At 38.1% G+C, this 26,240-nt stretch overlaps 1 protein-coding gene across 3 annotated transcripts in view; it reads left to right on the plus strand.

The window, feature by feature from the left end:
- The window catches only part of LOC131693109 (mucin-3A-like), a 273,267-nt gene that overhangs the window by 178,649 nt on the left and 68,378 nt on the right, over positions 1 to 26,240 (plus strand). For all 3 annotated transcript variants that reach the window (XM_058980665.1, XM_058980664.1, XM_058980666.1), the window contains one exon: positions 2,784 to 2,809. The gene's annotated coding sequence lies outside the window, so the exon portion shown is untranslated. The remainder of the gene's footprint in view (positions 1 to 2,783; positions 2,810 to 26,240) is intronic.

Here is a 26,240-nt window from a genome sequence, read left to right on the forward strand (position 1 = left end):
TTCTCAAACGCTTCTTTTCAATAACCAGTAATGAGTGTCGCAGTTACAATAAACTGCTGTACAAAGGATATGTGAACCGCATTCAACAAAACTTACAAAAAAATCCGAAAGGCTTTTGGTCTTTCGTTAACACGAAAAGAAAATAACCTGACCTCCCATCTAAAATGGTTTACAATGACGAAATGGCGACTACGACTGCGGCAACATGCTCACTATTTGCCAGTTACTTCTCGAGTGTTTTCACAACTGATGTGCCATCTGTTATCGAGCTCGAAAATGCGGTTCGTGATGTTCCCGTCGATGCTGTGGACATGGATGTATTCACAATTTCAGAACAATCGGTTCTCTCTGCAATTCGGAAAACTAAATCGTCGTTTGCTCCAGGACTACGTCCAGGACCTATTCTGAAAAAAAATGTTCCGATATTTTAGAGATCCCACTGGAACACCTTTTCAATATGTCACTTCAGCAGCAAAAATTTCCTAATGAATGGAAAGTTAGTGATGTTTTCGGTGTACAAAAATGTGACAATTGCAATATCGAAAACTATCGTGGTATAACTTCATTGCGAGTTGAGTCGAAAGTTTTTGAATCGCTCATCAACAAGGCGCTGTTCTCAGCTTGCCGACACTACATTAATACTTGTCAGCACGGTTTTTCCTCGGTAGATCGGTTGAGACGAACCTGATCTCTTTCACGTCCTTCTGCACAGAACAAATGTCCAAACAACTGCAGGTGGCCACGACCTACACAGATCTTAAGGCTGCGTTTGACACTGTTAACCATGTTAACGAAGCTTGACAAACTTGGATGCACTGCCCGATTCTGCTGTTGGCTGCGGTCATACCTTGTTCACCGTGAAGTCGTTATCCAAATTGGTGACAATGTATCTGAATCCTTTCCAACCAGTCTGGAGTTCCTCAAGGTAGTACGCTTGGTTCGCTACTATTTGCACTGTTCGTGAATGATGTGGATACCTTTTACAGTTGGTGTAAATCAAAGGCGTTGATTATTCTTTCGGGAAACATGCAAGAAAAGTATTAGGGTTGATAAAAATAATATCATGGCGAAATATTTCAATCGACTAACAAGACACTGTATTCAGTTTATTATACTGTTTTGTAACAATGTAAAACAAATTACATGGAAAAGTATTATGAATAAAGTGCTATAAGCCACGAAATAGTAGGTTTTCAGTTCACTCCATATTAATTAATTGTGTAACTCGGTAGAAGTCACTCAAAGTTACAGCAAAAAATGTGGGTGCCAGAAACAAAGAAGAGGACATCATTTTAGGCAGTGTTTCACATTCCTCTGTACCGTACTCTACAATACCACAGACTCTAGCGTAAATGAAATATGATGGTTCTTAGTGTTGCCAAATGCTTTCATCGAACGAGGAACATGTTTACTTTCAACTACAACATCGTTGGAACTCAGCTGCAACGCGTTGACCATGTAAAAGATTTGGGCGTCATCCTAGATGAAAGGATCCTTTATGTTTCAAAGCGTTATATTGTACACTGGTGCGCTCACAGTTGGAATTCGCGAACGTCGTCTGGTGCCCCTACCACACAACTTGGAGCCAAAGAATTGCAGCGTTCCAGCGCAGCTTCATACGATATGCATTATGTCAATTGCTTTGGAATACACCGCTGAACTTGCCACCATACGAAGACCGTTGTTGTTTATTAGGACTACACACCTTAAAAGACCATAGACACGCCTCGCAAGCCACCTTCATATCTAATCGTTTTCTGGCTGAATATGATGTTCCTGATCTTCTATCACAAATTAACCTGAACGCACCAACCCGTGTCCTTCGTCCTCGAACACTGTTGAAGACTGAAAAGCGCAACACTAACTACGCTGCCAATAGCCCGATATTAGCAATGATCAGTCGCTTCAACGATTTTACCGACATCCTCGACTTCGTCATTAGTTCTGCACAGTTTCGGAACCGTTTGTTGCCACATTAAGTTAATTATGTATAGTTTAGTTATAGTTCATTAAGACCCAGTGTTAGTTGGACTGAAATTGTTTAAATACAAACACAATTAAATACAAATACAAAATACAGAACTAGTCCCGGTCTCCCCTACAGAAGCCATTGATTTGCCATTGAGTCTAAATCTGCCAAGTGCGCAAACAATTTTTTGTCGGTCGAGTTTTTCTGCAAAATTTTTTTTATGTGTTATTCATGTTTACAGAAAAAGCTCGACCGGCGAAAAATTGTTTGCTCACTTGCCAGATTTTTATTCATTGCTAATTGACTTTATACTGTGCAACACTTTTTTTATTCAGTTCGTTTATTTGATAGACACAAATGCGTTAGCTTGGCGGTGCCAAATTAATTAGTCTTTTACATTTTATAATACTTAAAACTAGGAGGTTACAATGTTCAGATTTTTTTTATATTAAGAGGAAGAATTCTACAGCTATCTTATGACTATAAATGCAGTACAAAAGGGGGGGGGGGCAAAAGATTTTTTTTATGAAAAATTTTAAAACAAGGAATCCACTTTGATATTCAAAACGAGAGGAATAGTTTTTTACGAAATATTTTACAGTTATCTTAAAGCTAAAAATATGGTTTAGTATATAGAAGGGGGAACAAATATTTATGAGAAATTTCACAGATATCTTAAAATTAGGGATACAATTCTATTTACAAGATGGGGGACAATAGTACTGTGCAACATTATCCATCACACAATTATGCGACTTTTAAATCAGATTCATTTTGTCGAACATAAATTCATCATTTTCTCTCTCTTTTTCAGGTTTACTCCAGGCAGTAAACAATAAGGTAAGTTATTAACGCATACATCAACGGGTAAATTACTCCAGAAATCATATCTATTTCCTCCAGTTGTCCGATCCATACTCCAGGAGCATAGTTATCGCTGCGCTGGCTGAAAATCTCGGATGATTTTCTCAAATAGTATAGCAAATAGAGATATTTTTAGTTTTAAATTAGCTAACACTTTCATGAAAGTAGTTAAGAGATAGCACTACTTCAGTGGTGGTAGAGTGGATAAAAACCTATGAGAAAGATAAAACAATTGGGTTTTCGGAGAAACTATAATACTATAGTTATAAAATAAATAAAAGTTCGATGCAGGATATAGGACAATAGTCATCATCAGTGTCGTATTTCAGAGTATATACATTGGCTATTTCTGTAGTATGTTCCTTCAAGGGGTTATATACAAAGGCTCAGAAAATGCATATTCTAAAAGTAGGGGACGGTGGGGAGTTGTGAAAATAGTTTTGTTTTCGGGGCATAACTATCAAAAATATTGGTTGATTTTCAACGTTAGACCTGGTATTTGTTAAGGACACCTTAATACATCCGCAGGCTGAAGCCATTCAAAATAATCATTATCTTGTTTGAGATATGACATAATGCGTGAAATGCGTGAAATCGGCATTTTTTAGTTTGGTGGGGAGTTGTAAACCATCGCAAAAAGTAGAAGAGATGTAATATTTTTGTGATTTATTTTTATTAGGGCTATAAAAGAAAAATTTTAAGATATTTCTAAACTAAAGATGAGATGGAGAAGTGATCTGAATCGCAATGAATCGATGACAACATGATTCGCGCCAAGCCACCTGAATTCACGATTGTAGCACGGGGAAATTAAAATTGTCGCAGAATCCTATCCTTCGCATAAAATTGATCATTTTTATATCATAATATGTTTGATTTATTCATTGATTTTCGAATTATCATACTTTTCTTTTCTTTAAAAAAAATCTAACCCACTGAAATGTATGATACACAACTCCCGACTAATGGTGGTTCACAACTCCCCACTTTGCACATCTGCGAAAAATACGTATCCCCATCGACACACTAAAGGTTCATCCAAGTTTTTTTTGTCGATGAAAGCCAATTGCCCAAGGATTGTTTTGCACTAAATTACTTTGAAATCAGCTATATAAAGGGACTCAACATACTACAAATACAATTAAGTAAAAATTTAGTCGCTAGTTACCTGAAAATGAAGAATATGAGTTAATGCAACATGTAACGTTTAACAGTAGTTACCACATTTTTATCAACTATAGCTTAGCGGGAATTGACGTTGTTCACAACTCCCCATGGTTCAAAACTCCCCACCGTCCTCTACATAGATTCGAAAATACTCATCGCTCTGTAATTCCGGAACCTTGAGTCGGATCCTTTAGAAGTTCAATAGCCGCCGAAGAGAACGTTGTACCTTTCTTTTGAGACTAAGTTTGTGAAAATCGGTTCAATCATCTTTGAGAAAAGTGATATTTTTGGTCACATACACATATACATACGCGAACACATACATGTACACAGACATTTACCGTACGCGACGAACTGAATGGAATGGTATACCCTCTGCCCTCCGGGCCTCGGTAAAAAAGTCAATTTTCAGTGCAATTGCTTGCTATACTGGGTAGATGGGATGGTTGTGCGATATGTGGGTGGGTAACCCCCGCTAAACACCCCTGTTAAAATTCAAAAGTTTCTATTCTATTCTATTCTAACTCTTACACAGCCAGTAGTGAAAAGCATCCTGGAAAACACCGCCGTTATTTTTTAGTGTTTTCTTGTCAACATTAATATTTGAAGCATATTATAATATGTCTCAAATATTAAAACAGCCAGGCCTACTGTGCAGAGTTGGGTTTTGAAGATGTTTCAAAATTATACGGCAATTAATTTATTCATTTAATGAATAATTTAACTAACGAATTGTTTTGAATCTTGAATGAGGAAGAAACGAGGACAACCGTACCGACTGTTTCAGTTTATAGGGGTTAAGATTTATCGTTGGGAGTGACTTGTCTAAGAAGGTTAATGTCACTCCTTTGGTTCTTGGGGATGGAACAGAGGTATTTACACCTTGTCCTGGCTAATGGACCTAGGTTATAGCGCCTTTACTCACTCTCTAAAAAAATAAATAAGATAGAAGAAAAATTCATTATTAGTATTAGTACTTCGATATTATTTCATTTCATTCTTGGAATGGACAACTCTGATGAAGATAAATTTATTAACCGCCGAAACAGAGGATCAAGAAAGAAATTTTACAGTAAACACAAAAAAATATTGGAAGAGAATTTTTTTGCCATCGAAATAGAGATTTACAGGCAGATCGTTAGTCTAACAAGTGCTATCAAGAAAATGTTCTCGTGTCAAATTTAAAATGATGATCGCCATATTCAACTTTCCAAAGCAAGCTGAGGTATGAGAATTAACAATTAGGTATATAATGGGGTACATCACAAATAATGGTACATGTCCCGATACCGTTACGATGTTTAATTTTTGTTTATTTTACGAATTACTGCATAATAATATTTTCGTAGAACGTAAGCGGGGATGTCAGGTTTTATTTGTTATTATTCGTAGGTGCCCTGACAGTGTATCAGAGGTCAGCGGCAGGCCTTTTCAAGTGAAACAACGAAGAAACCGAGCATACACCACATGAACATTTCCCATATTTTTGTCCGGTAATTTCATAAAAGAGTTTTAAATTCCTGGAAATTATAGGTTCTTCCAATGTATTGTAGTACTTTGATGCTAAATGTTATCCTAAAAGCATGTATGTCTTTCATACTTTGTTCACAGAATTTTAGTTTTTTTTTTATTTGTAGACATATCATATTTTTAAATTTTTGTGTCTAAAAGACCTATTCTTGCATTCCTCATAATAACGCAAAATGAAAGTAACTTATGAATACTTAAATTTGGTCATGTAATAAGTTATCAAATCTAAAAAAGTAATGGGAATTGACGAGATTACAGAACATTGGATTAAATGCTTCAGAGAGCTAAATTGTGTGATTTCTGTTACCGAACTGCATGGACGATTTAAGTATGTGAAAAGGTAAAGAAATAGAAAAGTAAGCGCTTATGCTTATGGAGCAAAATTTGTTCTAATTTCTAGAAAGGAAAAAAATAATCAATAGTCTTCGTGAATAATTCCCATACACCCACCTCGCTCTCCTTAGACAAGTGTGGACCTTTTCGTACACCCTACCCTTCCATAAACTGCCCCACGTGGTATATGGACGGTTGACGAAGCATTACATAACACTAAAATGTTGTAACGACGAAAAACGCATCAAAGAAATTAAAAAAAGAGAGTATAAATCTAGAACCACTTACAGGTCACGGCTCAACAAATGAATTGTGGTGTGGTTACAATCAAGTAAAATCTGTTGTTTTGGTATTTCCGACCGACCTAATAAGCTCGATGAGTGTTAAATAATCGAAATAAAATAATAATTAAAAAATATTGTAAAAAAGAAAGATCTCACTAAATTGCCCGGCTTCTTAGAATCCTTCATGCTATAATGAACGTCGTCTCTCGTCATCAATGATGCTGAATGGTACAATGATTCGCCTTTCGTTCCAGACAACGGAGTTGGTGTGCAGGGATTCACATTAAATCACTAGACACAGTACCTTTCACCATTCGTTCAATGGTGACAATCATTTTCAGCGGTATGCAGTGATCTTGATTCTTGGGAGAGAACGCATCTGACACCAAAAACTTTCAGCAACTAGTTCGACTGAACCAGGAAACTGGGATCCCTGAACAAACTGTCCTCAAAGTGGTTGCTGCACCCACTGTCACAACTCCCGGCTTCTGTCAACCATATCTCGGTCCAAAAAATGAAAATTTTTCGAAATTATTAGGGCTGAATTTTACAACTGAAAAATACGTGACAGGTTGTAAAACGCGTCCGTCTTTCATCAAAGCCTACTTCGATCCTCCCCCTGTTAAAATTCAAAAGTTAGATGAAATTCAATAGCAGCCAATTGAAGCATTGCATCAATCATTTCAAATTTGGATGATGGTGCAAATCGGTCAAGAATAGGTGTGAGGTGATCCAGAGGTGGCGGCAGCACTACGAAGAACACCTGAACGGCGATGCAGCAGACGACGAGGATGGCACGGTAACTGCTGTAATTACCGAGCAATCACCTTGCTGAACGCCGCCTACAAGATACTCTCCCAAACACTATGCCGTCGACTATCACCAATTGCAAGAGAGTTCGTGGGGCAGTACCAGGCGGGTTTCATGAGCGAACGATCTACCACGGACCAGGTGTTCGCTCTGTGTCAAGTACTGCAGAAATGCCGCGAGTACAATGTGCCCACACATCTTTTGTTCATCGACTTCAAAGCCGCATACGACACTATCGATCGAGATCAGCTATGGCAGATTATGCACGAGTACGGATTCCCGGACAAACTGACGCGATTAGTGAAGGCGACGATGGATCGGGTGATGTGCGTAGTACGTGTCTCAGGGACGCTCTCGAGTTCCTTCGAATCACGCAGAGGGTTACGGCAAGGTGATGGTCTCTCGTGTCTGTTATTCAACATCGCGCTGGAAGGTGTAATAAGAAGAGCAGGGATCGACACGAGTGGTACGATTTTCACAAAGTCCGTTCAGCTACTTGGCTTCGCCGATGACGTTGATATTATTGCACGAAACTTTGAGAAGATGGAGGAAGCCTACATCAGACTGAAAAGAGAAGCCAAGCGCGTCGGATTTGCCATCAACACGTCGAAGACAAAGTACATGATAGGAAGAGGTTCACGAGAAGAGAATGAGAACCGCCCGCTTCGAGTTTGCATCGGTGGCGACGAAATCGAGGTGGTTGAAGAGTTCGTGTACTTGGGCTCACTGGTGACCGCCGACAATGATACCAGCAGAGAGATTCGTAGACGCATCGTGGCATTAGACCGGTAGTTCTCTACGGGCACGAGACCTGGACCATGCTCGTGGAGGACCAACGCGCACTTGGTGTCTTCGAACGGAAAGTGCTGCGTACCATCTACGGTGGAGTGCAGATGGAAGACGGCACATGGAGACGGCGAATGAACCATGAGTTGCATCAACTGTTGGGGGAGCCGCCCATCTGTCATACCGCGAAAATCGGACGACTACGGTGGGCCGGGCACGTAGCCAGAATGTCGGACAATAGCCCGGTGAAAACGGTTCTCAATTGCAATCCGACCGGTACAAGAAGACGTGGCGCGCAGCGAGCACGATGGATCGACCAGGTGGAAGACGATTTGCGGACCCTTCGCAGACTGCGAAGCTGGCGACGCGCGGCCATGGACCGAGTGGAATGGAGGAATCTTTTGTATACGGCACAGGCCACTTCGGCCTTAATCTGTTAATAAATAAATAAAAAGGTGTGAAATTAACTCTGAACATCGGCAAGTTCTCCGGGCATCAAGAACGTCCTAGTTGGCGAAAGTGATCAAAACGACTTGAAAACCCATTTTAAGAAGTTTTGCATCATCTAGATATCATGGAAATATATATATATATATATATATATATATATATATATATATATATATATATATATATATATATATATATATATATATATATATATATATATATATATATATATATATATATATATATATATATATATATATATATATATATATATATATATATGTATATATATATATATATATATATATATATGTATATATATATATATATATATATATATATATATATATATATATATATATATATATATATATATATAGACCTTGATTTGCAATTAGCGATCAGGGCCAACGATTTCAAACAATTTAGAGCTCGTTTTAATTAGTTTTGCATCATTTAAATATAACGATTACTCCGGTTTGTATGAGAATTTCGCATATGACCGCATACTTCAACCCGTAACACAGGAACCGATTCTAATGAAATTTAATAGTAGTCAATCGAGACTCAGTAGCTTTCATTTGAGATTAAATTTGAGAAAAACGAGTGAGATATTTCTAAGAAGCAGGTATGAATTCAATTCAGGAACTAAACCACTTTGCTGAATCTTCCCTTCCACCGAAGGTGCCCAATGTGGTCAATGTGGGTTTGATTAGGCATCAGTGAGCTGAAACTATAAACCCAAGCTACTTAGAACCCCTTTTAAGAAGTAGTGCATTTTTTAAATAACATGCTGATACCAATTGACATGGGAAACTCATGCGTGACCACACTGTTCCAACCGTAAATCCGGAACCGGAAGTCGGAATTAAAAGAAATTCAATAGCATTTGATACTAAGTTTGATTGTATAGGACTCGACCATCTCCGAGTAACCGATGTGCAATTGTTGGTCGAAATACATACATACACACATATACACACAAACATTTGCCGCACTCGACGAACTAAATCGAATGGTATAAGAGAATCGGCCCTCTGGGCCTCGGTTAAAGTCACGATTTTTAGAGTGATTACTGAGCCTTTCGATAAAAGAAAGACAAAAAAAGATTTGTTCCGGCTTGTATGGGTATTTCATAGGTTAGCGAACGATTCAGTCTATATTCACGGAATCATATAACAAATCGGTACGAACTTTCATTGATATCTATGGGGATAATATTCCTTTCATTTGAATTGAATTTTATTAAAATCAGTCCAACCTTTCTCGAGAGACTGACATGAGTTTGGTATTTTTGAAAGATGGCCTTTTTCCCGGGACTGCAGTAACATTTTATGGTGGTCAATGTGGTCAACGAGACTTCGAAAGGTTCATTTGATACTTGGTTTGTAAAAATCATCAGTTATCACCAAATAACGGATGTGACTTTAATCCTGGAATATACTTGAAGTCCGGAACTTGTAGATGGTGGACAAAAACTTCAAAGAATCTTGACCATCAGTTATCTAGATCTGCGAAGGAAGTAATTTAATGTCCATTTCAATAGATTTTGAACCTCTACGATTGTATCGGATTATGTGGGAAATTCCTGTATACCGAACTTACCAGCCTTGAACTCCGGAACCGAAAGTCAAACCTGAATGAAAATCAATAGTAGTTAATGGGAGTGTCATATTTTTCAATTGAAATCAATAGTAAACCGATTGAGAATTCGCCTAGAAATTGGTGTGACATTAATTTAGAAACCTGGAAAATCTCCCTGGGGCATCAACAACCATCATAGGAGGCTAATGTGGCCAAAGCTATTTAGATTAGTCATTAGTTATCTAGATCCGCAAACCCAAGTAACGTCGCTTACATTTTAATAGGTGTTGCATCATTTTTACATCATGAGGGTACCAGTTTGTAACTCCGGAACTGGAAATCCGATCAATAAAAGATTCAACAGTAGCCGATGGTACCTTTCAATTACGACTAAGCTAAAAGCTTGTGCAAATCGGTTCAGCCATCTCAGAAAAACCGAGGCGACACTGTTTGCCACACACACAAACAGACACACATACATATAAACCAAAGGGCTGACAGGAATTGCGGTGCTAAAACCACAGAAGAATCGGTATAGGGAGACCTTTCTTCGCCGGTGAACTCTCCTCCAAGGACTAGACTGAGTAGACCGCGACGAGGCCACCAGTCGCGAGTTGTCGGGGCACCAGCGAACCGGACGCCCTGCACCACCGGAACCGCCGAACTGACCTCGACATCTTGTTGGTTGGCTCGGTTTCCGGAGAACTTCTCTCGCCGGGGAATTCTCCGTCGGAGTTGGCTAGGTTCGTCGTCGAGGAGACCGAGTAGTTCGCTAACAAGTCGGGCACTCAACGAGTAAGTGGTGCTGAATAGTACGAGAAGGGAGTTGCGGTGTTCAAGGGAGACGAGTCGTTGTACTGAATGGTACTAGGGAGCCGAAGGTCTCGGTAAATTAAACAATCTGAAGTTACCGCCCAGATAGTCTTCGTAGGGGAAGAGCACTAAGTCTCAACCCACAGTTAGCTCTTCGACTGTCATGGTTTGTGTGGATGGTGGTGAACTGGTGATGTGTCGAGGAGTAGTGCTGTAACCCTACTGAAGAAACTAACTACTAGTTGAAATAGAGTGGGTGCTATGCACATAAAAACCTCTCCCCGAAGTAATGTAAATTTTATTTTTTTCGAGATAACATAAAATCTCGACGTTTCATGCATTTTAAAGATGTTTGGCATCAAAAATACGAATTCGATTTCTGAAATTTTTTGAAAAAAATTAGAGTTCCGACTTATATGGGAATTTCATATGTGACCGAACGATTTAGTCTATATTTCCGGACCCATATAAGCGATCCGTGCGAAATTTTATATACATCTATGGGGATGTTATAGCTATCATTTGGGACTAAGTTTGTGAAAATCGGCCCAACCATTTCGGGAAACTGATGTGAGTTCGTAAATTTTGAAAGATGGCCGCTTTTCCCGGGCACTTCCGGAACCGTCTATGGTGGTCAATGTAGTCAACGAAAGTTTGTTTGGCCGTCGGTGACCTAGAACTGCAAAGTTAAGTTATTTGAGAGACATTTTAGCGAAATTTTTACCTTTTTTGTTTCCATCGGAGTATCGGTTTGAATCACAATTTGCTATGTGATCGCACGCCACAACCCGTAACTCCGGAACCGGAAGTCGGTTGGAGATAAAATTTAATAGCCATTTACGGGGACGCAACATCTTTCATTTGAAACTAAGTTTGGTTGATTCGGTCTAGCCATCTCCGAGAAACCGATGTGATTGTTAGTCTGAATTTGGATACTTCCGCCGGGGCTTCCGGAACCGATGATGGTGGCCAATGTGACCAAAGAGACTTTGAATGGCTGTTAATGACCTAGTACTACAAATCGAAGCAGTTGTGGTCACATTTCAGAATTTCTTAAAATCGACATTTTCTGCGTGATCGTACTCATCACCCTGTAATTCCGGAACCGGAAGTCGGATCCATTAGAAATTCAATAGCAGCCTATGGGAACGTTGCACCTTTCATTTGGGACTAAGTTTGTAAAAATCGGTTCATCCATCTCTGAGAAAAGTGAGTGAGATTGTGTTCGCGTACACACACAGACGCACATACACACACACATACATACACACACACATACATACACACACACACAGACATTTGCCGAACTCGACGAACTGAATCGAATGGTATATGTCACTCGGCCCTCCGGGCCTCCGGTAAAAAGTCGGTTTTCAGAGCAATTGCAATACCTTTCTATTGAGAAAGGCAAAAATAATGAGATGTCTACAGAAGTCTGAACCACGCGCGCGATAAGCAAATAGAGGCTAACTTGAAATCAAACATAGTGACCAGTACTAAGAGCTTATCGGGTTGAATCGAAGCTTTTAGACTTTTGTTGTGATCAGGGGCTGATTTGATGATGGAGTTATGTTGGCTTTGCTCGACAATGGAGTTGATCTCGGTTATTTCTGAGATAGTGGTAATTTTTTTTCATTCATTTCGTTTATTTGATAGGCACAAATGCGTTAGCTTGGCGGTGCCAAATTCTTTTGTTTTTACATTTTGGATATCTTAAAACTAGGAGGTTACATTGTTGAAATATTTCTTTTACAAAAGAAAAGAAAGTTTACAGCTATCTTAAGACTAGAAATAAGATTCAATATACAAGAGAGGGCCAAAAGATTTTTTTATGAAACATTTTAAAACAAGGGATTCAGTTTGATATACAAGAGGGGGAGTAATAGTATTTTACGAAATATTTTATAGTTATCTTAAAACTAACAATATAGTTTAGTACACAAAAAGGGCGATAGTGGTAATAACGGAGTTGGTTCGTTGAGAGTGGGGCTTGGTGACTTCTTCTGATACAACAAGATATCGGGTTCAATTCCTGATCAATCCAGGATCTTCCCGGAAAGGAATAACCCTGGATTGCCTTGGGTTAGTGGTGGGCAACTTTCAATAAAGGGGCATGATGTGGATGATATAACTCGACTGGACTCTGCACTGCCACTAGGCTCGTCACTTCTCACCTTAGCAGGTGGTAGTACTGATGTCTTGGTCAGGCGGGAGGAGTCTTACAGAGAATAATAAAAATAAAAACTATTGGGTTCAATTCCCGATTCTATCAAGTATCTTCCCGGAATGGAAATTTTCTTGATGGACCCTGATTGTTGGTGGAATATTCGAAATTTATGTGGTTACGTTCTTTTGAAGGAAAGGCTACGTCTACAAATTGAACCAGTCCGTTTTTTTTGTTAACTGGTCTTGTCATGAGTAACAATATTAATTATCTCCTAGATAAATCGTTCAGCTCACACCTTTGTGGGGGTACGAGGTGGGACCATCATCATCGTAAGATAGTGCCGGGAGGAATCAGGTTCTTGCCAAGAGCAGTGTTTTTAGCAGGTAGGCTGATGGCAAGCCCAAACCCGTTCCCTGAGACGCTAGGGTTTTTGTACATTTTGTCCTGTAGTCTCAGGGCTTTTTGAAAATTTTTCAATGTTCTATAAAAACACATACGTATACACACAAGCAGTTTCCGATATCGTCGAACTTAGTTGAATGGAATATATGATGCGGCCCTCCGGGCCTTGGTTAAACAGTCAATGTTTGGAGCGATTGCACAACCTTTCTATATGAGAAAGGCAAAAAAGAAAGAAAGGAATATATATTTGTCATATCCCAGTGTCACAGCATTAGTATGAAACTGCAAAAGAAAATAGGTAATAGCTTTTGTAGGGTTGAAAAAATCACATCTCATTCGCAGTCTACAAATACCGCACAGATTGCAAGATGTTTTTTGTGTCTGCACTTTTTAAAGTTTTTACATCACTACATACATTGACCAGCTACGATATATATCATTATTGCACACAGTAAACTTTAAGCGTGATTGTCATAATTTCTGGCGAGATTTTTCTAGATGTATTACTGTTTGATTAGAATTTATGCTTCGCGATAACAAAATTACATTTGTAGAAAATGTAAGATGTAAGGAATACAGACAGTTTGCTCGCATTTCACCTTTTGAGGTAAACGTGGCACTACTTTGTTACACTGGTTCTATATCGCCCATCATAGTTTTATCGCATAATGAACACCTCACGAGATATAGGTAGAAAAAAGTGCCCTATCGGGGAGGGTGCCTAACTAATTCGTTAATTGGCCGGTCTACAATCGATGAAATGCGTGCAAATTGGCTTCGTTGTTAAGAATCAAGATAATAACCATATTGCCCGTATTGTTGCAATAACATTTCACTCAATGCGTTGAAGTAAGGTGGCAGACGCTGCTCTAACCAACGGCTTCAAATGAGTAGGGTGATAATAGAAACATGGCAAAAATAGACTCATTACCCTATATTATTTGCGTTCGCTGTAATGTGTAAGTAGCTTTAGAGAACATTCCAACGTTCGTTGTAGCAGTCATAATTTTACGGAAGGCTAATGAGGTTTATCATGTTTGGTATAATGTTGATACTAAGACAAGTAGCTAATGTTCGCTTCACAACGTGTCTGCAGTCGACAGGTATAGATCTCTGGCTATTCCTTGCTCCTCAATAGAACGGGTTCTATACATAGCATTCTGTGTTACCATACTCTCCAGACGAAGACAGTGCTGTTGATGTGCGTTCTAGAAGAATTATATGCACCTTCGTCAAAGCTAACTCTAGCGGCGGTAGAAGTGGTTCACGCGTTACTGCAGTTTGTCGATGTCTTTCTCTTGGGAAGATAATATGTTTTTAATGCTCATTTTATCTTTCCTGTCGTATGCCTGAATAAAAATCAGTTTGTGTCTCGCTTCGGAATAATATAGGGAAGAACAGTAGCGAAGAAGTCAATTATCTCCAATCTATTCAGATTACGTGTGGAGCAATGTTTGTTACATTGCTACCGTTGTGATTTTTAATACCGTTATATTATAGACACACCGCACGGAAGACAAATAGGCTTCAACCGACATTAGAGTAACACAGTGCCATTCTTATATATTATACTGTGTTGGAACAGAAGCAGTCTTAGAAAATCCACCCTTGAATGCACATTTCGCTGTAATGATTGGTAAATTTTCATAACGGTATTATAGTGAAGTTTTTCAATAATTACACGGTGTTACAAAAAACAAACAAAGGGATTTTTGTGACTTTTTCGTAAGCAGCAATTTGTTACGAAACCAAATAATAAGAATGTCTCGTTGTGTGTGAGTGTGTGTCATCGTTTTTTTTTTGTTCGTGAGCGTTGCTCTCATGTTCAAAAAGGATTGCTTTTGAGAATGAGATTGTCAGCGCAAAAACAGAAAATCTGAGTGTGCCATTTTGGGTATATAAACTGGACACCATGATGTCTAAATGATGTAATACATAAATGGATGCAACATCACTTATAGCGTTTTCGTTTTTTCTTGGTGCTACCCCGGTGTAGTGCATAGAAAGAGATAGACTGATTACACCCAAATTTGAATGAGTGTAGCACCGGCTACACCGGTGTAGCGCACTGTCAAAAACGAAAATGCCATTAGATTTACTTATGACCAATTAAAGTAACTTTGGCCACATTGGCCACCTATGACGATTCTGTATGATGCTGTAGAAAATAACCTGTTGGGTATTTTCTCTTGAAAAATTTGGGTAGAAGTAGTTTAGAATGTTTTGTTTATACTGTACTTTTATCGCCGTCCGTTTTTCGAAAATTGTTTGCGATAGATTGAAATCTGCGTGTGGTACAGCAAATACGCATGAGAAATGCATGGCTGTTTAAAACAAAAGAAGTTCAGTGCCACCGAGGCCATCGAGATTGCGGGAGACTATTCTAGAGGTTCAATACTGACAATTAAGGGGACAAAAAAGAAATCGATTTTTTGCCCACTACACCAGGTGCTCCACTTAACCGGATTATTTGTGACATTCCTCTAAGTCGCTTAACAAGTTTTGAATTTTGAAAAAAAAATATACTTCATACTTCCAGTGTCGTTAAAACACAAAAAGAAAACAGCTTGACTTACTTATAGTCGTTCATAAAAAGACAAAAATTGCAATTCTATATCTTATTGAATTTCTTCAAATGGCTTGTTAACAATTAGGTGTACATGTTCCGCATGACCTATATATCCATATGATAGGCAACGGTCGGCATTGAAATTCCACACGCATGTTCCCCCGCGTATATGAATTGGGCAAACAATCAAAACAAAACTAGTCGTGTAAATGCTCTTGAGGAGTGACTACGTTGTATGTCTGGAATCGTAATTTTTTGCATAGTTCCACTGAAGTTTGCTCGTGTCAGTGCTTAATGGACGAAGATCTTAATACTTTTATATGCGCGGTTTAGTCTTGTTAGTTTGTTTGATTAATGTGCCATTGTTATTAATTTTTAATTGCTTTTAAGAATAACATGAGGATAGTACATAGCCTTTACATTGAAATTAAAAAATATTGCATTTGAACTTCCAAAAAATAACGACTAAACCATAAGACCAGTTTACAGCATTACTGTATAAATTAATTAAAAGAGTTAATGATCCAGTCTGTAGATACTATCATTAGTATTTGGTAGAATAGCCACTATGTCTTATTATTCTGCTCAACATTGACTGAGCCACAACGCGACATGTAGTAATTTGGATAACTGTCCATGCTTCTTGAATACCCATCCACTATTCTATCATGTCAAAAATGTTTAGAATCGAAGCATCATTACGGAATGAAGTCATTGAAGGCAATAATGCTTCCGTAACATAATGATAGGCAGACATTTTTTTACTGGACCGCATTTTAGTTGGACCTCTTCTAGTTGGACCATTGTCCAACTAAAAAGCATCTGAACTCCAAAATCTCATGTCAAATTTACTTTGACAATCAATCTGACAATATTTAGAGATGTGAATAGATGCATTTACACTGCCAACATCTCCTTTGGAGAGTTTTTGACATTTGTCAGTCGGTCCAACTACCGAATCAAATTCGTTAGTTGGACATGGCTCCAACCAACGAATCATGACTGTATTACGGCGTCATTATAAAACTTTACAACATTGTTTCAATAAATATCGAATGACTCTGATGTCGTCTAGCATATTGTGCTAAGAGTTAAGGAGCAAACATAAATGCGGCCGAGTTATTGACGGAAGAGAAAGTAAAAAAAGAGAGGCTCTCATTTGGACTTTTCACGTGGTTGTCTAGGTATTCTCTCTTCCATGTTTGAATGTACTGCGACTAATAGTAAGAATATTCTAAACTTCGAACTAATCGTTTTTCCATCACGTCCAACCATTTGACACCTTCGTCTCAGCTGACCATAGGGTGTCATGTTATTTTTTTGTTTTCGAAACTAATCTACTCCAGTTGTTCGATGCCGAAATAGAGTCGAGTCTTCAGGTACCTACCCTTCTCTGGAAAGTTCTGAATGGCTCTGATTATTATTTATGCACATAGTTATCATTTAATACTTGTGTCATCAATGGCGGTAGTTTTGTTGAGTATCCAGTCACTACACGTGGTGCCGGATCACAACGAACATTGATAAAGTGTTGTCGGTCTGTCTAGAAGATAAGAGCAATATCTCGCTGCGATTTTCTCTCCTTCGCCAGTTTTTTATCCTATGTCTCTTTTTCGGAAATGTAATCTTCAACGCCCTTTTCTCTATACGCTTACAACAAATTCGCCAAAAAAAGACTTTTAATACAATTTTGAGGCTTTGTATAAGTTGAATGTACTTACAATAGTGCAAAACTGCTATAAAATAAATAATTTTAAATAACAAAATTTTAATCAGATTTTTTAAATTCGCTTATTTGATTAGACTCATAGCGGTAGCTTAATGGAGCTTTTATATGTTTATAATACGGAAAAATAAAAATTAAATTATATGCATATTATTGATTATCGGTTGGATTTCGTGTGCGCAACATATTATTGCGAGCGAAGACCTTCTTTCGCGGAGCGAAACATTAGTCTGCTTGCGTACTGCGTCAGAGAGACATTTAATTCTCTTTTGTTTTTCATGTCCTCATGGTTGAAGATGTCTTGGCTTCTTGCACATACGGTCGTCATTGTCATTGTTTTTGCCGATGTTGATTACAGTTGATGTTGGGGTGCTAGATGCTTCTTTGGCGGTTGTCATTATGGTCTAAACAGCTGCCAAAAAATTGGTTCAGGCATAGGTATTGGAAACTTTGTTTTGGGTTGGTTTGCCGTAGATGAGTTGGTAATCGGTTGAGATGCATTCTCCTCTGCATTTTCCGCGCAAAGTTGTCCATGATGTGCTGTCTGATTACAAGACTTGCACATAGGAGGTTGGCCCTCATGGATGCATAGCGTAGATTGTTTAATTGTTGTTCCGTGAATTTTAAGTTTTGCAATCAAGTAAGAGGGAACAAGTCTTGCGTTCCGCATTCACTACAAAAACGCCGTTAGGAATACCCGGGAAAAGTTTCTTCAAGCACCAAGGGGTAACGGATTCTACTTCTTCGATATGCATTTTGCAATTGACTTTGGATGGGTACGTGGTGATGTCTCATGTAGCCTTACATCAATATAGTCTTTTTCTATATACACGGGAATCTTAATTCCAACGTTGGCACTTTCAACCACGTGTTTCAAGTTGTTTTGCAAAACGAAATGTTCGGCTTGTGCTAACGTGTTGAATGATATTAATATTGTTTTGCGATGAAGGTACGTGACTTCCGTAACCTTAAGCTGCATTTTCACCTTCAAAAGGTATTCACAAAAACTGGGTCGCATTAAATAAAATTTAAAGTCAACGACCGCGGTGTTGGATCACAGTAGAGCTTTTTCATCAACTTTACTCATGATGACAAGAATAATCCACTGTTCTCTAGACAATGCACACTACATCGAGAGGCTTTTTGTTCACTTTGCTCGATAGTAGGTCTGACTCCGGCAGAAGTAAAAAATAAACTGAAAGTCTTATCAGATAAAAAATGTAGTCCTGCATATTCATGGCATCCCCGTTAAAATGTCAAAGTTCGAAGCTCATCGACACATCGTTACTACTGTTCGCCATTCATATTAATAATAATTTAAAGGTTTGTTACACAAAAAAATGTCAACCGCACCGTGGTCTAATTGTTTTGTCCGTAACTGTGCATACACACATACACAGGGCAACACATACGATAGTTCTGGGGCTTAAATCCAGTGGCAACTCTACCAGGCGAGTGTGAGAGCTTACTAGCCTATCACCGTAAATCCAAGCGGTACATTATGATCGATAACAGTGGGATCCTAATTAGGGATGAATGACACCTCCTCAAAACGGCGTGTGGTCTAATGATACTGGCTGCCTCCGTCCTGTTAAAACTTTAGTATGACTAAAAGTACGTTCAAAACCCGACACCTTAGTCGGTGGAAGTAAGTTCAGTTGATCGTTCCTGACTAGCGTCCATCTGGCTCCGAACGCGGTACCCTATGAAGGACTTGCTTGCTTCAATACTCGCATGCGACCCTACTGCTTGCAAAAATATCCATGGGATCAATTAAAAGCGACTGTTTACTAGTACCTTTTTATTAATTCTCCAAAGTTTAGCTGCAAGTTTGGCATTATTATAAAACGTATTGTAAAATTTAGTAATTTCTCCCGATTCCGAACCTTTAATTTCAATTCGCGAACCGGCCTTCGACTTTGAAAGTGGACTGTATAGTTTTCCGTTTGGTTGAATTTCGGATCCCAACCGATAAAGCTCACCCGCTTGATGATTAAACTTTATTCCCAAATTGTCCCCCTTTTTATTGCTGTTGTGTGGTTGTGGCAGTGTTAATTTTGATTGTAGTTTTTAGTACATTTGATTTTACTTTCATAGTATGTAGGTATATAAATCTAGTGTCTAGTATATAAGTACAGGTCGGACTCGATTATCCGGGGATTCGATTATCCGTGATTCGATTATCCGTGATGCGATTATCCGGGGAAAATGAATCGATTATTCGGGTGTTTCGAAAAAAAATCAAATTTCAACTAGAATGTCCGATTATAATGCCAACATGATCATTGCAATCAAATGATTTTTTTTCGGTGAATGGGGGGTCTAGGGTTAATTTCATCTCAAATTTTGGTCTACTTCAACAATAGCTTATATATGGGTTATTTCGAACAAATTGACCAAAGAAAACCAAAACTTGGAATCGACCTTCACGATTTGAAACCAGTTTTGAAGAAATTGTTTATCTAGAGCCTAATAACCTAAATTATTGTGTTGTTTGAACCACCCCTCGCGAGGCCTCGGTCCATTTCTACGGATTATATCTCTGGTACTGTTTGCACTAGAATCAACCAGCGAGATGATTTTGGAATGTTTTGTTCAAGGAATCTAGAAAAAAATACTAGTTTCTAATGGTAGTGTTGCCAAATATGCAACTTTTTAGTTTTAAGCTCAAACTCCTTTTTTTCGTGATACACACATCGATTACTGCAAGCCTTTTTGGCACATAAAATGTCATTATACCTACTTTGCTCGATCGGTTTCTGGCACTCTCTCGGGATAATGGAGTCTGATCGAAGCTTTCTTAGCATTCCAATGGAATCTATTTCAGAATTTCGATTATCCGTATTTCTACGGTTTTTTTTTTGATGAATTTTTATGCAGGATTGTATAAAAAAATTTAAGGGTTGTGTACAAGACACGACCACAATAACATTAAAAATGTAACCAGTTTTATGAGCAAGCAATATTATCTGTGGCCAAATTAAAACCTCTTAATGCCATCGACTGTTTCAGAACTACACACAGGCACGCTTTTCTTCACTAGAGATAATTGTTGAATTTTTAAATTAATATCGATTACCTGTAGTGTGACAAATTCAAGTTTTAAAAAAGTTTTATTCAAAACCCCGAAATGTGAACATAAATTAATGATGCTCACAATCAAAACCTTACATCTATCTTTAAATACCTGCTATCAAATTAAATGTTTGCAAGCACTATAGGAAAATAACTGGTCATAAATCAAATTATTCGTAAACGAAGAAAGTTTAACATATGTATCTTTATATATTCGGTGGTTTAATTAACATTAACTCTGAAATGTTCTATATTTGGGTCCATTGGTGGAATCCTGAAAGGGACTATTTGTGGGATCCACAAACACGCGTGCTATGGAATGAAAGGTACTAAACTAACTAAGGGCTTTTGGTTTAACAAAAATAACATGCAGAATGGAACAATTATTCAGCTGCATAAAAAGGTTTGCCATCTCTTCTAGCCGCACGCTACTTACTTCAGATAAATATTTCGGAATGAAAAGAAACAACCTTTCCCTTCAGCATCTACTATGAAATACTAGGTTTGTTCCAGTAAACGGAAGTCACTCCGGAGTAAACAGGAGCAAAAAATCTTTTCTCCTTTTTACTCCGGTTTGCTACCAGAAGAAGAAAAAAGAGAAGAAGAGAGTACAGGAACGATTTTCTCTGGAGTACTTCCAGTTTCTCCTGGTACTGGAACAGACCTACTGATAGCTTGAAACGTGACATCGGCTTTTATTACTTTCGCACTGATGATGGAAGGACTGCCTTCATGCAAAATAACGAAAAAATATTTGTCGATTTTTCACATCCTCCGATTTCTATAATATGGCAGACTTTTGGATTTGGTTTGGTTTTCGCCAATTTCAGCATGGCAATATACTTTTAAATAACTGTACATTTTTGTATTGTTTCGGAAGGATAATTTTAAACAAATCACAGATTGTTGTTAATTTCAGATTGTCAATGTACGCGCAAGCAAAAAGTAACGAATATAAACGGCGGAATTAGGTTATCGCTGTTATTATCAGGATTTTTTCAAATTTGTTCTTCATTGTTGGTTATAGCCCTGAAAAGGGATTTTAATTTACAAAAATAACATGCGAAATGGAACAATCAGTCAGCCGCGGTCTACGGTTTGCCGTCTCTTCCAGCCGCGCGCTACATACATCGGATAAATAATTAAAATTGGAAAGAAATAAACAACCTTCCCCTTCAACAGATAATTTGAAATACTGATAGTTTGAAACGTGACATCGGCTTTTATCACTTTCGCATTGTTGATGGAAGGACTGCCTTCATGCAAAATAACGAAAAAAAATTTAGCGGATTCTTTTTAGTGCGGCTTTCGCTAGTTGGCAGTGTTGCCACATCCTCCAATTTCCTAAAACATTGCAGCACTTTGGATTATGTTTCCGAAAGATTATTTTTAATAAATCACAGGTTTTCACCAATTTCAGCCTGGAAATGTACTTTAAGTAGATGCACATTTTTGTATTGTTTCGGAAGGATAAATTTAAACAAATTACAGATTGTTACAAATTTCAGATTGTCGATATACGCGCAAGCAACAAATAACGAATATAAACCGCGCAATTGGATTATCGCTGTCAATGATTGGAAATATTCCAATTTGTTCTTTATTGTTTGTTACTATTATAGCTTCAACTAAGGTTTGCCAACTCTTCCAGACGCGCGCTATTTACATCGGATCACCCCAGCGGTAGCAGTGATCAAATGCAGCACTCATCGCAGCGCATTGTCAACATGCATGATTGCTACTGCTGTTCTTTACGGCCCGACGTTCGACGGGAGAATGAAGTCGCTCGAGAAATGATATTCTTTAAATAGTCGAGGATGACGTCATTCTCTGAAGCGTAGTGTGCTGGGTGCTCAAATCTGTCGTACGAGACGCTATAGGCACGATGTTATTTGTCTGGCAAAAGAACAACAACTGATTCAAACAGGCACGCGGCACATTTATTTCTAACTTTCCGTGTTCGTTTGAATCACTAAGCTGCTCCCTATTGACGGCGCTGCCGGGGATAGATTGACTGATGTATGGGAGTGTTCAGGTTTTCGAGATCTGTTCATTTTTGCTTGTTTTTCAATAGCGTGCTATTGAAATACAAAAACACTACATCAATATAACATAATTTCAGTTAATTGTTTGGTGATAACCAGACGAAAATCCGTTCATGAATAACAAAGTTATTAGCGTTCAAAATAGTGACGCAAAAACATGACATCGTTTGATTTTAGATTTTAGAATGACACCCTGCCCCAGATAGTGCAGTAAGACATTTTCAATGTCAAAAGCTTAGAGGTCTGGTGGAATCCTCCTGAAGATACAATTTTGCGAAGATTATGATTTGTTGCAAGATGCTGATAGAATCATGTTCCTATTTCTTATGAAATCCGGTGTAAAGGTCTGATGAATATCCTGCTCTGAGTTTCAGTGGACACAATATTCCTCTTCTCCCATTATCCCCTTCAACAATGGATATCTGCTCAGGATTCCAACGGCATCTTTAACCCCTCCATGCCCCTGTAGTTGATAAACAAACCACGTGTCAAAACGACAATAACTTTTGGTTTACACAACATATATTTACAACGACAAGTAATGCTAATATTTTGGACTAATATCTTTCATTTGAGCACTAACAGTTATAAATCGTCGCTGTTGTGCTATCTTATGACAAACGCCATTGTGGGGTAAACTGAGTTAGATATGCAACATTACTTATCTGAAAAATCTCTACAAAGTGGCGTTTTCAGAATTTTGACATTCTGCTTGGATACTAAGATATAGTGAGAAACGTACTGAGAAATTCTATGATTTTTGTTTAAAATGACTGTGATTGGGGTTTGGCGCAAGCTATCTTGATGTATAGGATGGTTTTCTATGTAAAACTGTCTGAGAAACAGATTGGCATAATCATTTTCAAAACAAAAACACACGAATTGTGAAAAAGATGCAGTTTAACATTACAACTGAAAATATAGCATATTTGGCAACACGGTAACCTTAAATAACTATTTTTTCTAGATTCCCTGACTCATTTCCTTCAAAGTGCATCTTACAGATTGTTCATAGACCAAATGAAGCCAAAGAAATGAATAAAAGTTAATAATTGATGATTTTTTTCTATGGAAAATTTTCCATGCACCATACAAATTTTGTCATCAATACACACCTATGCCACGTGTGAGTGCGACTTTTGTTTACATTTTCAGTAACAACTCGCAACATAGTCAACCGATCTTCGTAATATTTGAGAGATTAATACAGAATAGATAGAAGCATAAATTGTCTTCTATGAAGTGTTTCTATCATTTATAAGTTTGAAGATATTCAATTTCAAACTTTAAACATCGTTTTTCTCGAAATGGCGCTTGTCATAAGATAGCACAACAGCGACGAAATATTATCAGTAGAACAAAAGTTAATTCAATTAATCTGATTGGGTTCCGCTGAAGCAGTGTTGCCAAGTATAGTTTCTATTAATGGTGGAATTTTGAAATATTTTCGTAGCCTTACACTATTATTGAAAACTGATAAAACTTGCTAATTTAGACCTTCAACTACCTTTTTCGTGCAATTGGGCTAGATCGGGATGTAAATATTGAGCAACCTCTGGCACTGTGAAAGAAGCACACATCTTCATTAGGTTCAAGAGAGCGCCAGCAGTACTTTTTGCTGAGGCGGCCGGGAACCCATCACCTACATAACCTGAGGTAGTCGTTCGCTGGTGGAAAAGTTTGCGAAGGCTACATGCGTAGTGGTCACCTGACAATACGGTACGACATTGGTCAACTAATTGATGCTACAAGGACAAAGACAAGGATCTCTTTGTGGAGGCACAACGCGTACTCCTCTAACTAGAATCAGGGTTAAAAGAAACGATAGCTGTGATATGTGAAACCATAACGTAAATTAAACTGGAGCAAAGAAACATACGACCCCAGCTTACTTAACGAATCGAATCATTTACCCCGGAAAATCGAAGCCACGGGTAATCGAGGTCAAACGTATTGCAGAAGACACACCTTGTTAAAAAGTTTTTCTTAGAATTCTTTCATAAATAACCATAAACAACTAATATATACCGTTAACTCGTTACCAATATAATTAATAAATGAAAACCAACTGAAAATACAAATCGCACCTTGAAATTCTGAAAAATCGATTAGAACCAAAATAGGTACATTTACATTTACCATAACAAGAAAATTTACCCTGATTATTTAAATTCATAAAATAACACAAAAAAAAGTTTTATTCGATTATCCAGGGTGAGATTTTTTTGAAATCCCTAGATAATCGAGTCCGACCTGTATAGTTTAAGTGTTAGGTACAGGATCCTAGCGTCACCCGTAGATTTAAGTTCAAAAATATTTTTAATTACTTTTAGAGTTAAGCAGAAATTCAATAAATTCATTTTATATCTGTTGACGATTTGACACGTATTGATTATATTATCGCACATTTTAACACTATAAATTAATTTAGGTATCATGTAGGCCTTTTTCAGGCAACGTGGAAGCGATTCTGGGCTGGAGGACCCAGTGAATGCGAAATGCGCAACCCATGTCTGTGAAACATTTATACTTGAAGATACCTACCATGCGGCACTTTATCAATGATCTATGAACAAATCAAACAAATTTGCCTCATTCAGAAGCCGCAGTAAAAGTACGAAGAATTATACTCTCAAAGTTGCGGAAAACTCCAAAGATCAAGATGCAATCAATTTTGTTCACCGCACGCCCTTTCGAGCGGAAATATGGGGCTTTGAAGATCCACAACATTACCGGTTTTCATAAAACATGATGCCTCATTCAGGAGCCGCAGTATACAGAATTATACTCTCAAGGTTGCGGAAATCTCCAACAATCAAGACGCAATCAAATTTGTTTACCGTGCTCACTTGTAACCGGAGATATGGGGCTTTGAAGAACTGGAACATTACCGGTTTTCATCAAATTCAGAAGCCGCAGTAAAAGTACAAAGAATTGTACTCTTAAAGTTGTTAGCACTAAAAATGGGCGCGTACGAGTAATTTTACACGATATCCGACCCGAACCTGTACCCGTAGGAATTTATTATCATCTGGTACGGGTCAGGTTGGGTACTTTAAATAATATTTATTCCGGCTGCGGGTCGCGACGAGTTACCGGTTCTCACGGCAAAGATGGACAAGATTATCTATGCCAGGAGACATGCTGGTGAACTCGGGTTATTCGTAGTTATGCTGCCTAACCTCGACCCCCATCAGCAGAAGACAAAAGTTAAGCCCGTAAGATATTAAGCCTGTTCTAATGACCCTGCCACTTCTAGTTTTCCGATCTGTATACTTCACATCCTTGCTCTCACTTGAGTACTATGACTCTAATCTAAAATTTCATAACATTCCCTACCCAGTAATCTCTAGCTAATTGAATGTCGTTAAAATGTAAATAAGAAAATGTGACTAACATAGTCGAAATAAAAAAGGAAAAAAGATTATAATTTGGGTATTTTGGGGATATTTTCAAGACGCTCACCATTTTTGTATGAAATGAGCGTTCGAGGCTATTCAGACCCTCATATCCATCAACCACCATTCAGCGACTTGCGGTAGCGCACTCGATTGCATACACCACAGCAAAGAAAAAACATGATGCGAAAATCGGCAAATGCGACTACCCAGTTTAATTTTTAACAGTTTTTTTTCATTTTTTACTTCTTAAGAAGCTTCTCCAATA

This window comes from Topomyia yanbarensis, chromosome 3 (assembly GCF_030247195.1).
Source record: "Topomyia yanbarensis strain Yona2022 chromosome 3, ASM3024719v1, whole genome shotgun sequence".
Classification (NCBI taxonomy): domain Eukaryota; kingdom Metazoa; phylum Arthropoda; class Insecta; order Diptera; family Culicidae; genus Topomyia; species Topomyia yanbarensis.